The following is a 15,259-nucleotide window of genomic DNA, read 5'->3' on the forward strand; positions in this document are numbered from 1 at the left end:
ACCCAGACTCAAACCCTTATAACCCTGCATTCCCCAGGGCTAATCCAACTAACCTACACATCCCTGGATATTACAGGGCAATTTAGCATGGCCAATTCCCCCTAACCTGCACATCTTTGGACTGTGGGAAGAAACTGGAGCACCCAGACAAAATCCGTGCAGACTCCATGCAGACAGTCGCCCGAGGCTGGAACCGAACCCACATCCCTGGTGCTAACCAGTGCTAACCACTGAGCCTCTGTGCCAGCCCATGCTGCACTGTGTAGGCCAAAGACCAGCAAGAGTCTGCCCTTTCATAGGCCAGGATGGCAAGGGTGATGATTGGATAGGGCAAGAGGAAAACAGCACTGTTCAAAGATTTATATTCGGGGCCATGTGCAAGAAGTGGAATGTTGACATTAATACAGAGGTCACACCTCAGTGTGAAGAATAGGCTGATGTCTCTTGTTGACTGTGGGGTATTCCTCTAAAACTAAAAATCTTTCTCTGAGAATTAAAACAATATTTTATGACCTCCATTGAAATTTAAGGAAGTGTGGCATCTTTAGTTTCATTATCTGTTTGACCAGGCTGTCTGAGTCAGGGGTGAAAAGAGCTCTGTGCCTTCTTGAATTGGGCACGTGTGTGAGTGATTCAAGTCACTTGAAAACTGTACTAGTAGTTTTCAGCTGAGACTCGTCACAAGGCCCGAAGTTGTGGCTTGGACAAGGGTTGAGGGATTAGCCAGTTTATGAGGGGCAGTAATTTGTATGTGCCCTACTCTAATGCTCTCCTGTAGTTGATGCCTGCTCCTAGACTTGAGTCCATAATTCAGGCTGGTGTTCCAGTCTAGTATTGAGGTGCTGCACTGTCGGTGGTGTCAGGCCTTCAGACAAACATCAAATTGAGAGCCTTCCTGCTGCGTCTGTGGACTGACGCTACAACGATGTGGCATTCACTGAGCCCTGACCTTCTAGCAGTGTGGCATTCGCCGAGCCCTGACCCTCTGGCGGTGCGGCACTTTCTCGGTTCCGCTACTGACGGTGTCGGTCTGGGTTCTTATGCTTAGATTCTGGAATGGGACTTGTACATGTTGATTGAGGAGTGAGAGATGCACTCACCTAAGCACTGGCTGACATGGTCAGATCTGCTCTTGTTTTGATCCTTAATTTCTTAGCAAATACTTGTTCTCCACTTTTGCTCTAGTATACCCTTAGTAAATGGTTTTGCAGACTCACGGTTTTACCGTGGCCTTGAAAGGGACATTTGAAACCTTGATGCTATTTAATCTATGGTCTAAAGAAAATCCAGTGTTGCTGTGACCGCTGATAATTCTGGTCACTGCCCACTGAGTTGAGCACAACCTTGTTTTCTGAAGATGGTGAGTGTGTTGTGTTGTGTCGTGTCACATGCAGCACCATTTGCAGCAGCCTAATTAATCCTCCCGGCGTCACTGGTACATCAACTGATTGCTTGTCGATCTGGGGCAGGAAGTGCAATGTCAGCACAGACTGGCAATCGATGCCAATTCAGTAAGCAATGCAAGATTTCCATAAACTAGCCGAGGGCCTTTGAGGTTTCAGCTTCCCAAAAAAATAAAAAGGCATTGTGGTTTCATAGCTGTAACTGGTCCCCAGCCTCCGATTAAGTTGGAGCCCCAAATGCTCCAAGGTCTTTTTTTTAAAAAGTAAAGTAAAATCACGCAGTGTTAGCTTCTCCGGGACGATCACTTTGGGTAGAAGCCCGTCAGGAAATTGCTCCTTCCACCCAGAGCAGGGTAAAAACAACAGTTTGTGCCTGTGCCAGATGTTGTAGGGGGCAGCACTCTGGAACTGGTGTGCGTGCACTGTGTGCCACAGGCCAGAGCCTGTCCCCATGACGCAAGAGGGGTCCTTTGAGATACAGTGGTAGGGAATAGTGAGGATGATCTCAGCTGGCAGGGTGGGTGGTCTTTTCTTCAGTGAACCTCTTCTCTTCTCCACGTTTTGCATTTCTGAGCGTTTACAAAGCAGTCGCTCAGCCGTGCTCTTTCGCTTCCCTTTTATTCTTCGGAGGGATGTGGCTGTGGCTGGCAGGGCTGACATTTGTTGCCCAGTCCCTAGTTGCCCCTTGAACTCGGTGTCTCGCTCGGCCCATTTCAGAGGGCAGCTAAGGGTTGACACTGTTGCTATGAGGTCTGGAGTCATGTGTAGGGCCAGACGAGGTAAGGATGGCACACTTCCATCCCCGTTAGTGAATCCCCAGCGGTGGGGGGAAGGGGGTCTTTACCACAATCAATAATGGTTGTCACGGTCACCATCCCTGAGTCTAGTTTTCAATTTCAGATTTTATTCCTCCAGCTGCTGTAATAGCATTTGGACCTGTGTTCCTAGAAACATTAGGCCAAATCGGAGATACTGGTACCAGTAATGTTACTACTACACCACCACCCCTCTCTCTACATGGCTGTGCGGTCAGACAGGAGGTTTCAGATTCCAAGTTATAGGAGGATCCTTGGGGACAGATGCCAGGAGAGTGGCTTTGTCAGGAAGTTGCGCAGAAAGATTGCCTGGAAAGGATGGGTGATTTTGCAAAAGCTGCCAGGTGTCATAATGGCTAGGTGTGCAACGCTAAGATCAAATGGGCTGAATGATCAACTTTGCATAAATGGATCATCTTCTAAAGCACCAGAGTGATGGAGTTAATGTGGGAGATTACGGGCAAGTAGTGCTCAGTTGAGGTACCAGGCAAAAGTATCTTCAGTGATTTATTTTGTGTAAGGAATAATATGTGCAGGACAATACAATGATAAAGTGCAGGGAGGAGGTCAGAGAAATCAGAAAGCTTTGATTACGCATGTTAAGGTTGTACAGGACATTGGTGAGGCCTCTTCTGGAATTCTGTGTCCAGTTCTGGTCGCCCTGTTATAGGAAGAATATTTCAAGCTGGAGAGAGTTCAGAAGAGTTTTAATAGGATGTTACCAGATATGAAAGGGTTGAGTTATAAAGAAAGGCTGAATAGGCTGGGACTTCTTTCACTGAAGTGTAGAAGGATGAGAGGTGACCTTATAGAAGTTTATAAAATATTGAGGGGTACAGATAGAGTTAACGGAAGTTGTCTTTTCCCAAGGATGGGGGATTTCAAGACTGGGGGGCACATTTTTAAGGTGAGAGGAGAGAGATTTACAAAAGACATGAGGGGCAAATATTTTACAGAGGGTGGTTCGTGTGTGGAATGAACTTCCTGAGGAAACAGTGGATGTGGGTACAGTTTCAACATTTAAAAGACATTTTGGATAAGTACATGAATAGGAAAGGTTTGGAGGGATTATAGGCCCGGAGCAGGCAGTGGGACTAGTTTAGTTTGGGATTATGTTCGGCATTGAATGGTTGACCAAGAGGTCTGTTTCTGTGCTGTATGACTCTGTGTGCAGCCAGTTTTGTGATTTTAAAAACCTGCCGATTGTAATTAGGGGAAGGAGACTGAGAGATGAGGAGGTTGTAAGTCATGAGATTCTGAGCGCAAGGATGAGGCATCCTGATGTCTGTACTGTCGGGGAGGCTGTTGCATTTGAAGGATCACTGAGGAGCACAGTATAACTTAGAAATAAAAGGTCAAGTCTATTGCAGAGAAGACGCAATGGAAGCAGAGTGTGAAGACTGCAGGGGAGAGGGTGATCTTTATCACTCACTATAATTAGGCATGTCAGATTGGGCTGATGTACAAATCCTATCACGTGGTTGGATGGGGGAGCTCAGATACTTATCAATTTTGCTTGCTTCCCTGGCACTAGTGGCCAGAGATGTCTCGCACTACAGCATTAAAAGAATTTATAGATATTGGAAAAGACGTGTTTTATTACAGCTGGAGTGTTCATAAATTTTTGGATAAGTACGATAGAAATTACCATTCTCTCTTGCAGTCTTCCACGGTCTCCCTTGCTGTGCTTCGCCTGTGCTGTCTTGCCTATGCTCACCAGCTGTTGCACTCACCTTCTCCCTTTCCATCTTATTCTGTCATTCTCTATCTCTATCTGGTTTTCTCTGTCTCTCACTCTCTCACGTTCTCTCATTCTTGCCCCCTCAACTGCAATCTCTTGCTAGCCTCCCGGCAATGCCTGGCTCCCCTAACTCTCCAGTATCCCTGTTTACAGGCCCCCACTTTCTCCAGCCTAGCCTGAACCCCCTCTTTCCAGCTCTTGCTCGACCCCCCTCATTCTCCGGCTCTGCCCCTCTCCCTTTCCCTTGGTTATGTAGTTTCCTGATTTATATTTGTGGTCAATCACTCCTGCGATATCTCTCTCAATATGTTTCATTCCACCACATACTGTAGGGATATGACTGAACATCTCAGAAAGCTGAACTGTATGCAGAATGCCTCAACATTTTTTCTTAGAATGACTTGAAGCTTGAAATCCAGTAATTATTTGAAATGTCTGTCTAGGAATATAACTATCAGACTAAAATGGGCATACTAGGCTTTGGGGGTGTGTGGCATTATTTTGTGTTGCTGGACATCAGTTGATGTAGGACAGCAACTTGCGACCATCCGCTATCTTCAACCAAATAAAGCCATGCTGAGGGTTAGTTGAAGCGCAGAATTTGACAGCTGAATCGCACAAGGAAATCAAACAGGTGATCTGAGCATTGGTCAAAGAGGTTGGTTTTAAGGAGTGTTTTAAAGGAGTAGAGAGAAACAGAGGAGGAGAGGTTTTGGGAGGGAAGTCCAGAACTCAGGCTCCTCAAACAGCTGGAGGCCCAGCCGTCAATGGCAGAACGTAATGGCAGAGTTATGGTGAGTAGGTGGGTAAGTTGAGCTGAGTCCATGAGAAGATCAACCATGATCTTATCAGGCTCGAGGGGCTAGATGACCTATCCCTGCTCCTAGTTCTTGCATTCATACAGTGGGAATTGGGGGATGGCTCAAGAACCATAGGTGTAACTAGCTCCCAGGCTCCAAAAAAGCATTTTTGTGTATTTGTACTTTGTTTCACTATCTGGTCAATCTTTAGTGGGAGATTCTGCATTGAAAAATTGAAACGGACAAGCAGTGTATCCTCGCAATGTTTGTCAAATTTCCTTGGAGTGATTTGAGAATATTGAATGTTGTATTTTTTTCCAGTTGCATAATGGATAATGGGCACATATATCTACAACACAGCTAGAGGGGAGACATTTCAGCCCATTGTGGCTCTGTTGTCTCTTCCCCAGAGCAATCCAAAACTGATAACAGCCCTACCATCTCTCCTTTGAACCCTATATCATCTTCAGCCTCTAACCTCCACATTGTTAGCTCTCGCCCCCGCATAAACCCATGTTAACACGTCTCGTGTTCCGAACAATTCAGCTAAATTTGCCTCCTCATCATCTTGGTACCTTCCAACCGAATGTTTGCTTGCCGCTGCTCATCAAAACATTTTTCTCCTGCTGTTTCAATTTGTGGAACCTTTTGATCAGAAATCTGAAATAAAGCAGAGAGCACATGTCTGGCCGCATCTGTGGAGAGAGAAACAGTTAACGTTTCGAGTCCAGGATGACTGCTCTTGCTCTGAAGAAGAGCCATATTGTATGTCAACATATTGATGCTCCTACAAGGGACAGCACAGTGCAGGATCTAATTCTGGGAACTGAAACCAGTCAAGTGTTCGAGGTGGCAATGGAAGGGTGCGTTTTAATCATTTTAGATACATTTTAGGTTATTATGGAAAATGAGAAAGATAGTCTGGAAAAACGGGATTTTGCAATTGGGTGGAGCAGATTTTATTAAAATAAGGCAGGATCTCGCCAAAATAAACTGGTAACAGCTACTTCAGGGTAAATCTTCAGCAGAACATTGGGAAGCATTCAAAAAGATACTGGGGGGGGGACGTACAGGCCCAACATTGTTCCCTTAAGGATGAAATGTAGGAGCGACAAGCCCAGAGAACCATGGACATCCAGGACTGAATAAAGAGGAAAAGAGAGATGGATAACCGGTAGAAAGGGAGCAAAATGATAGAGGTCCTAAAGGAGTATAGGAAGTGCAAAGGGGAATTCAATAAAGCAGTTAGGAGAACAAAGAGGGGGCATGAGAAAATGCTGGCGGGCAAGATTAGAGAGAACTGCAGATCTATCAAAGGGCAGAAAATGACCAGGGAAAGAGTAGGGCCAGTTAGGGACAGATGAGGCACTCTGTGTGAAACAGGAGGACATCGATAAAGTGTTAAATGAGTACTTCACATTTGTCGTTACTCGGGAGAAGGAGGGGAAGCACAAGAAGGGAGGAAGAACTCTGTTTTTAGTTCTGCCTTAATGTCTTCTGTAACTATTCACTATTTATTTGTTAAATGCAAGTGATAATAAATCGTTCAATTGAATTCAATGCAGCTGCAGAACTTGAGAATATGAACTGTGAAGTTTTCAAGCAGGTTGATATAAGAAGCAAGGAGGTATTGGAGGTTTTGGTGGATTTAAAAGTGGACAAATACCCAGGTCTGGATGAGTTGTATCCCTGGCTGTTGTGGGAGACAAGGGAAGGAATTACAGGGGTCTTGACCCAAATTTTTAAATTGTCTCTGGCTGCAGTGGTGATGCCACTTCACAAGAAGGGTATTGACATAGACAAGGGATGTATAGGCCAGTGAGTCTTAACGTCAATGGTAGGCAAACTGTTGGAGAAAATAGTTCAGGAGAAAATTAATCTCCATGTTGGGAGGCAGGGTTCAATCAAGAATAGTTTGTGTGGCTTTGTCAGAGGAAGGTCATGCCTAAAAAAATCTAGAGGAATTTTTTGAGGTGGTGTTCAACTGTTTGACTAAGGGCAGGGCAGTTGATGTTGCTTGTATGGATTTGAGCAAGGCCTTTGACCAGATGCCACATGGGAAACAGATTAAAAAGGTCAAAGCTAATGAGGTGCAGGCTAACATGACCAGTTGGATCCAGAATTGGCTTAGTCGCAGGAGATTGGTGGTAGCAGAAGGCTATTTGCGTAACTGGAGCCCTGTGTGCAGTGGCGTACCATAATCTGAGTCCCTTATTGTTGTGATATTTGTAAATGATAAAGATGAGAATATGGGGGAGATGATAAGTAAATTTGTGGATGACACGAAGATGGGCTGGTTGACAGTAAGGAGGAGCATGTTAAGTTACAGGATGATATAAACAGACTGGTCAGATCAGTGGCAAATGGAATTTAACTCTGATAAATATGAAATGATGCATTTTGGAAGAAGGAACAAGACAAGGGATATTCAATGAATAGCAATTTGCTAGCAAACTCGGAGGAACATAGGGACTTCGGGGTGTTCATCCACAGACCCCTGAAGGTGACAGGACAGTCTAATAGGGTAAGTTAAAGCATATATGGACACTGCCTATATCAGTTGTGGCAAAGATTATAAGAGCAGGGAGCTCATGCTGGAGCTGCACAAACTTTAGTTAGGCCACAGCTGGAGTACTGTGTGCAGTTTTGGTCCCCACTCTATAGAAAGGGTGTGACTGCACTGGAGGGGACGCAAAGGAGATTCACCATGATGTTGCCATAGATGGAGCATTTCAGCTACGAACAGAGGCTGGATAAGCTCAGGTTGTTTTCTTTAGAGCAGGGAAGGCTGGGGAGGAGACCTGACAGAGATGTCAAATATTATGAGAGGAATGGGCAAGCTGAATAGAAGGCAGCTGTTTCCCTTAGCTATGGGCCTTGTGTGGGAAAGTGGGACTAGTGTAGGTAAGTTGTATATTTTTGGCGGAACAAACTTAATGGGCTGAAAGGCCTCTTCTGTACCGTATGATTCTGTGGGAGTGGTTGGTATGCATGGAATACAATTTAACCTCCCATGCCAGAGTACATTGCTTGAAAATTGTAATATACCTGCGTAAGTGGAGTATTGATATCTCTCCAATGCTCCCCCACACCCCAACAGCAGCATTCCCCTGCTGCTGTCAACCTCCCCTCCCTTACTGATTTTCTGTTTTTTTTGTGTATTGTTGTCAACGAGATGAATATCTCCCGAAACCTCCTGATGCATTCTCGTTAGTTAACCACACTCTCTCTAGATGACTTTTCATTGCAAAACAGGTTTCTGCGCTTTATTGCAAAACTGAAAAGGCGGTGGGGGGGATGGTGGTGTTGGGAGTGGAGAGGTGGAGGAAGGAGGTGAACGAGAACCAACGTGCCAACGCTTGGTAATCTCCCCAGCGCCCTGGCTTCTCAGCTGATCAGCTCTGCCTGGTGTTGCGATGATTTAGACTGAAGAAAGGGGTAAAGGGATACCTGGGGACCTTCAGAAGTTCAAGGCGAGCAGATATTGCAAAAAGTGAGCTGGCATTGAACGTCTGTATAATCTGTTTAAGTGAGATGGAGCTGCTGTTACAGTGCTGTTTCAACATCTCTTGTTGTGACGTGTCGGTCTTTTAGCGTCTGATGTTCCTAAAACTGGTCAAAGTCCCCAACACCAACATATTAAAAGCTATTGGGCTTGCACCAAAACGGGATGGGTTTGATGCCAGTAAAAATTTTCAACAGTTGAGCCTCCCACATTCCACCTTCCCCCGCCTCTCTAGCTCGCTCACACGCTCTCTCTCTCTCTCTCTCTCTCTCGCTCACTGTGTCTCTCTCTCTCGCACGCTCTTGCTCTCTCCGCTTCTCCCTGTCTCTTGTGTGCGGCCTCTTGAGGGAAGGGTAGGGCTTGAGGACTCTGGGAGCCTCAGTCGAGTGTCTTGAGAGTTCCTGCACATGAGGCTTGCCAAGGCAGCTGGGATGGGGTGGTACAATACTGTCCAAATCGAATGTCTGACCACACAGTGAGATTGTCGGCTTGTGAACATTGAGTCTTCTTCCTCCACTCCCAAAACAGTGTATTTCCCAAACCCTTTCTGTTTCTGGAACAAGAGGTCATTCCTCCCCTTGAGCCAATTCAGCTGGATCACGACTGCTCTGGATCTTCACCGATATGTTTGTACTTAGTTAGAAAAAGGCATAGCCATCAATCTGGTCCCTAAAGCCTACTCTACTGTTCAGTAAGCTCATGGCTGATCTGATTACTCCACATTCCCATCTACCTCCAGTAACCTTTCAACGCCTTACTTATCCAGAAACTATCTACTGCTGCCTTAAAAATATGCCTTGAAGACTTTTTTCCTTTTTATTCTTGCAAGGGATGTGAGCATCGCTGATGTGGCTGCCATTTGTTGCCCCTGTCCCTAATTGCCCCCTGAACTGAGTGGGCTGTTTCATAGGGCAGTTAAGAGTTAACCCCGTGCTGTGGATCTGGAGTCATGTGTAGGCCCAGATCAGTTAAGCACATCAGATTTTCTTCTGTAAAAGGCAGTGAGTCTTTTTTTTAACAGCAATTGATGATGGTTGCGAAAACGGAAATTGCTGGGAAAACTCAGCAGGTCTGGCAGCATCTGTTGAGAGAAAGCAGAGTCAACATTTTTGGGTCCAGTGACTAGCTTTCAATTTTGTTTGTTGAATTACCCAGGGCCTGTGGTGGGATTTGAAGCCCAGAGCCATTGACATCACTGCTACACCACCACCCTGCCTGCTTTCACTGCCTTTTGAGGAATTCTGCAGACTCGTGATCCTCTGAGAAGAAGTTTCCTCTATCTCTGTCTTAAATGGGCCACCCCTTGTTTTTAATCAGTGACCCCTAGTTCTAGAGTTTCCCACAAGAGGAAACATTCTCTCCATATCCACCCTTTCAGGACCTCTCATGATTCAGTCAAATTGCCTCTCACTCTTATAACCTCTGGAAGCAACAAGTTTAGCCTTTCCAAACATCCTGCCTGGGCAACCAGTCCTTTCCTTAGTCTAGTGAAGCTTTGTTGCACTTACTTCCTTCTGTAAATAATGAGATCAATGCTGGACATAGTGGTCCAGATATTGTCCTACCAGTGCCCAGAACAAATGAAGCATAACCTTCCTTGGCAGACCAGACTTATTTATTTCTGTTCACTGTCTTTAATTTATCTATTTTGTTTAGCTCGTCCACACTATAGGCTGAAACAAACTGACGAACCGTGAATCTGTTGGGTGATTGCTGACTGCACCATTGCCCACTGAAACTTCTTACCTGCTTCATTAGCACTGTCACACTGTCCTGAAGCTGACCGTTGAGCAAGTTGGATGACCCTGTCCTAAGGGGTGTTACTGTCCCCTTTGTGTGAACAGGACAACTTTCCTCTCTGCCTGACATGTCGAGTTGACTGAAGATCAACCTCAGCTCGTAAACTCTGAGCTGAAGCTGCTAGAGTCACAAATACTGCAGGTGTGTTTGTCCTGAATCTCACTGGCATCAGGGACTCCCATATGCTGCAGCTGTGACTCATCCTCCCTGTCCTGCCACCCTGAACGTGGTTTAAGTAATAAAATTATTTGAATGAATTACTTTCATTTTTATGTATTGTATTAACCTCACCAGAACCACTGTTTTGAATCTTCGGAATAGTAGGATCCTAAGCACTTACCATTAAACAACTGGCCTCTTTCCCTGTAGTAGAGTATGAACCAATTCTTACAAGTTGAAAGTGTTAGAAAAGGCAAAATTGAAGGAACGCCTAACTCCCTGACTCAGGCCCTGCCAGCACTCTCACCTCCATATCCTACACCTCCCTATCTCACACCTCCCTATCTCTGTCACCTCCTGCAGCCCATACACTCTCTCTATCTCTGTAACATCTTCCTGATCCTGCACTTCTCCCATTTCAGTAGATTCTGCACTCGTACATTATCAGCCCCTTGTGATACCCTGATATCCAATGTTCCACTATTGGTGGCTGTACCTTCAGTTGCCTGGGGTCCTAAGCTCTGGAATTCCCTCCCTAATCCTCTCTGTCTGTCTCCTGCTTTAAGATGCTCCTTAAAACTGACCTCTTTGATCAAGTTTTTAGTTGCCTGTCTCTAAAGTCTCCTTGCATGGGTCTGTGTGGGGAGAAAAAAGCTGGGTCTGTGTGGGGGGAAAAAGAAAGCTAAGTCTGTTCTAATTGATACCTCTCTGTTTTGAAGTGACTTGGAGCCTTTTATTACGCTAAGTGCACTGTGTAAATGTAAGACAACTAAGTTGTTATCTGAGAGAGTAGAGAGTAGGGTCAAGGGTGAAGAGTCAAGTTTCTTACTGGAGAAGTGGAATGGGAGGTGTCGCACAGAGATGTCACAGGTTGTGCAAGAACCCTATGCCAATGTGAAATGTCAGGTGACTATGGAAACCATTGCATCTGAGCACGGTCCTCCAGCAAAGCCAATCTGCAGCCCCGCGCTAGGATCACATCTACCTCCCGGAACAAACGGTGATGTCTTTCAACAGCTGCGCGCCAAAGGAAATCATAAAGTTGACACATTCAGAGACTAATGTGTGTTAGATTGTATCTGAACAGGAAGAGGCCATTCAACCCTTTGAGCCTGTTCCCTGACTCCATCTACTTGCCTTTGCCCAATGTCCCTTAATACATTGATGAGCAATTATCTGCCGATCTCAGACTTAGAATCTTGCGAAAGGGTTCCAAGTTTTTCCCACCAATGAAAATATTCTCTCATTCCACTCCTGAAAGGTTGTGCTCAAATTTCTATTAACTCTGTTCCTTAGTCCTAGATTCCCCAGTTTGCGGCAGGGGCTTCTTTCCTAGGTATCCTATCATTACACCTCATCACCCCCTTTACTGTCCTAAATTCCAGGGAATACCCTTGAGGCCCAGGTGTCATTCTAGGTAATTTACATTGCAGTGATCCAAAGCCAGTAGGTGCTGCCCAAGGCATTTAAGCTTTTTTGGAGAATAAAGTTTGACAGATTTGTCTGTCTGGAACTTGGAGAGCCGTAGAGATATACAGAATGGAAATAGACCCTTTTCATGCAACTCGTCCATGCCGACCAGATATCCTAAATTAATCTAGTCCCATTTGCCAGCATTTGGCCCATATACCCATCCAGATGCCTTTTAAATATTGTAATTGTACCTGCCTCCAACACTTCCTCTGGCAGTTCATTCCATACATGCATTACCCTCAGGTTGCCCTCAGGTCCCTTTTATATCTTTCCCTTCTCACCGTAAACCTATGCCCCTCTAGTTTTGGACTCCCTTGCCCTGGGGAAATGACCTTGGATATTCATGCTATCCATGCACCTAATGATTTTATAAACCTCAATAATGTCACTCCTCAGCCTCTGACACTCCAGGGAAAATAGCCCCAGCCTATTCAGCCTCTCCTTGTAGCTCAAACCCTCCAACTCTGGCAATATTCTTGTTAATCTTTTCTGCGTCCTTTCAAGCTTTACAACATCTTTCCTATAGAAGGGAGCAGCTATGTTGTACAATATATACCAGACCCACCACCGGTACAGCAGTGTAGACATATGCTTTGGTCTGGTATACAGAGGGATCTGGTTCTTTACCATCCCTCTCTTCCTATTAGGAAAGCTTGCTGTACACTTTTTCTCCCAGTTGAAGCTCTCTCCATTAGTGGAGAGCTCTGCATCCATCTCTGTAGATAATGTTGAAGTGTTCAAAGGTCTGTTCCTGTTCCAGTGTCTAAACCTGATGACACAAACCCGTCTCTGTTTCTGCTCAAAGGATAAATTCTGTTCAGCTAGTGTTCCCCACTTCCAAATTTGCATTAATCTGGCTTTGTCTGGTGTAGTGTGTAATAGTTTAGGATGAGTCAGGAAGAAAATGTTACGTGTGATGGTTGTTCACAAGTTAAGGGTCCTTTTTTTTTTTGATGAGTGACTACGTCTTCAGTTGCCTAAACCTTAAACTCTGGAATTTGCTTAGTTACAGCCAGTTGAGGAGGGCTGAATCAGCTCCCTTTTTTTTAATCCCTCTCAGTCAGTTGCAATAAATATTCAAAATGCTTTTTAGCATTCAGCTGTCTCACACTTCAATTAAAATGTAGTAGTGGTGAAAATGAAGGAGCTAGTTCCAAGGTTTACTTGAGTGAGAAAGAAGAACTACTAACTCTGAGATAACTAATAAAATACACTATCAAATATACATTTAAAATATAAAAAGGTGTGTGTGTCTAAAAGGAAGATAAGGATTTTAAAAGTTTTCAAATAGTCCTTGAGTGTTAGAGTTTATTCTGAGACCGTAGCTTCTTAGCTGATCCTCCTCAGGAGCGTATTTGCAGAATCCTTGAGTTCTCGGTGAGCTGTTTGTTCAACAAATGCAAAATACTGAAGATGCTGGAAGTCTGAAACAAAAGCAGTGAATGTTGGAGAAACTCAAGGTCTGGCAGCAGATGTTTTGAGTCTGCTATGGTTCTTCAGAAAAGCTAACTTCTGTTTTTCTCTCCACAGATACTGCCAGCCTTCCTGAGTTTCTCCAGCATTCTCTATGATGTTTATTGGTCGGTGCTAACTTTTCAGAGATTGAGAAAGAAATGTGATGTTGAAAGAATGAGAGAGAGAGAGAGACTTTTTCCGTCTTTGCTGTTGCTAGTTCACATTCTTTCTCTTGCTCGAAAGTTGTTTTCGTGAAATCTAATTTACTTGTGCGAGCCCACGTCTCTCCCAACTGGGTAATCCCTAGGCGACATTCATCCTAGAACGTGAAACTTCCAGAAGGGTGTTGGTCGAATGTCAGGGACTGGGGCTCTGTGTGTGTGATGGGAGTGTTTTTACAACTGATTAGGTTTCAGGGCCTTTTGATAAATTGTTTATTTTAGCTCAGACTGTCTCACTTGTTCCACATGCTTGGCTCAACCTGGTCAGGAGACCATGGTAGCCATCTTAAGTCCCTGCTTCTTACTTTGTGAAGCCATTTTAGTCCATGAAAACCTTGGAATATTAAAATCAGACTAGATTCATAGAGTCACACAGCATTGAAACAGACCCTTCGGCCCAACTGCTCCAAGCCGCACATAATCCCAACTAGACTGGTCCTACCTGCCTGCTCCTGGCCCAAATCCCTCCAAACCTTTCCTGTTCATGTACTTACTTAAATATCTTTTAAAAGTCGTAACCGTACCTGCATTCCTCAGCATGTTCATTTCACAAGTGAACCACCCTCTGTGTTTAAAAAAAAAAAATTTGCTCCCATGTCTTTTTTAAAATCTCTCTCCTCTCACCTTAAAAATATGCTGCCTAGTTTTAACGATGGAAGTTGAAAGCTGGTAGTCCACCCTGTTGTGACACCTCTCTGCTCCTCCCTCCTCTTTTAAAATCACCCTGAGTTTCTGGTTACCAAACCCTAACATCTCCTTGCACGTCTTGGGGGTCACACCTTGTCAGTGTACCTCTGAAACCTTTAAAGAGGCTCAGCGATGTGAAAGGTGCTCTGTAAATGCAAATTGCTGTTGTATTAAGTGCTTCTTTTTTTAACAGGATGTGGTGCTTATGCCCACTTTTTGAACTAAAATAAAGTTTATTTTAACAACTTTATTCTTTCTGGATGTGGGCGTCACTGGCAAGGCCAGAATTTGTTGCCCATCCCTAATTGAGATGGTGGTGATGAAAAGTGAAAAATGACACTCCATTCCCGCTCTTGGTAACTTGCGATGCAGACTCTTCTCAATAAAGTTGCTGATACTTTTTAGAATTAGTATTAGATTTTATTATCACATGTACTCAAGTACAGGAGTGTAGTGAAAAGTGTACAAAGTCGCCTTTCTCTGGTGCCATCTTGCTTACGCAATCAATTACAAAATTGGAATAAAGAGAAACAGCAGAAATAAAGGAAACAGCCAAAAGGAAAGAGAAATGTCCAGATATCGAAGTCTTATTTAAGCCTCATCTCTGTGCAGGCACCCGGGCCAAGCCACAGCCTGGAGTCTCGGGAGGAGCAGTCAATGCAATAAAGCTGCTGTCTTCTTTTCCCCCCCACCCCTTACCCACTGTTCAATGCAAAAGATGGTTTGGCTTTGTGATTGAGGCAAGCTGGAATTGTGAAATCTAGACTTGGAAACGTAATGAGAACCATCCAGAAATGAGGTAGAAATGGAACATACTGAAACTACACGCAGCTGCTGCTTCTGTGCCTGAGGGGTTGGGGTAAATTAACTAAATGATCCTGCTTCCTACTGGGAGAAGAAAACAGGTGCAATTTCTCCAATTGGCCAAGAATCCCATGAGGCAGAAGTGCAATTACTATAAGATATAGGAGCAGAATTAGACCATTCAGCCCTGTCGAGTCTTCTCTGCCGTTCAATCATACTGATATGTTTCTCAACCTTATTCTCCTGCCTTTTCCCCATAATCCTCAATCTCCTTACCATTCGAGGACCTATTTTTCTCTGTCTCAAATGCACTCAATGACTTGACCTCCACAGCCCTCTCCGACAATGAGTTCCACAGATTTGCCACCCTCTGGCCGAAGAAATTCCTCTTCATCT

At 44.6% G+C, this 15,259-nt stretch overlaps 1 protein-coding gene across 5 annotated transcripts in view; it reads left to right on the forward strand.

Moving 5' to 3' along the window:
* Positions 1-15,259, forward strand: part of LOC109925098 (zinc finger and BTB domain-containing protein 7B-like) — an 84,997-nt gene that overhangs the window by 43,768 nt on the left and 25,970 nt on the right. The window contains exon 1 of one of the 5 annotated variants that reach the window (XM_048620356.1): positions 8,124-8,252. The exons of the other annotated variants lie outside the window; for them this stretch is intronic. The gene's annotated coding sequence lies outside the window, so the exon portion shown is untranslated. Of the gene's footprint in view, positions 1-8,123; positions 8,253-15,259 lie in introns of those variants that run through there. 5 annotated transcript variants of the gene reach the window in all.

Source organism: Rhincodon typus, chromosome 46 (genome assembly GCF_021869965.1).
Source record: "Rhincodon typus isolate 14 chromosome 46, sRhiTyp1.1, whole genome shotgun sequence".
Classification (NCBI taxonomy): Eukaryota; Metazoa; Chordata; class Chondrichthyes; order Orectolobiformes; family Rhincodontidae; genus Rhincodon; species Rhincodon typus.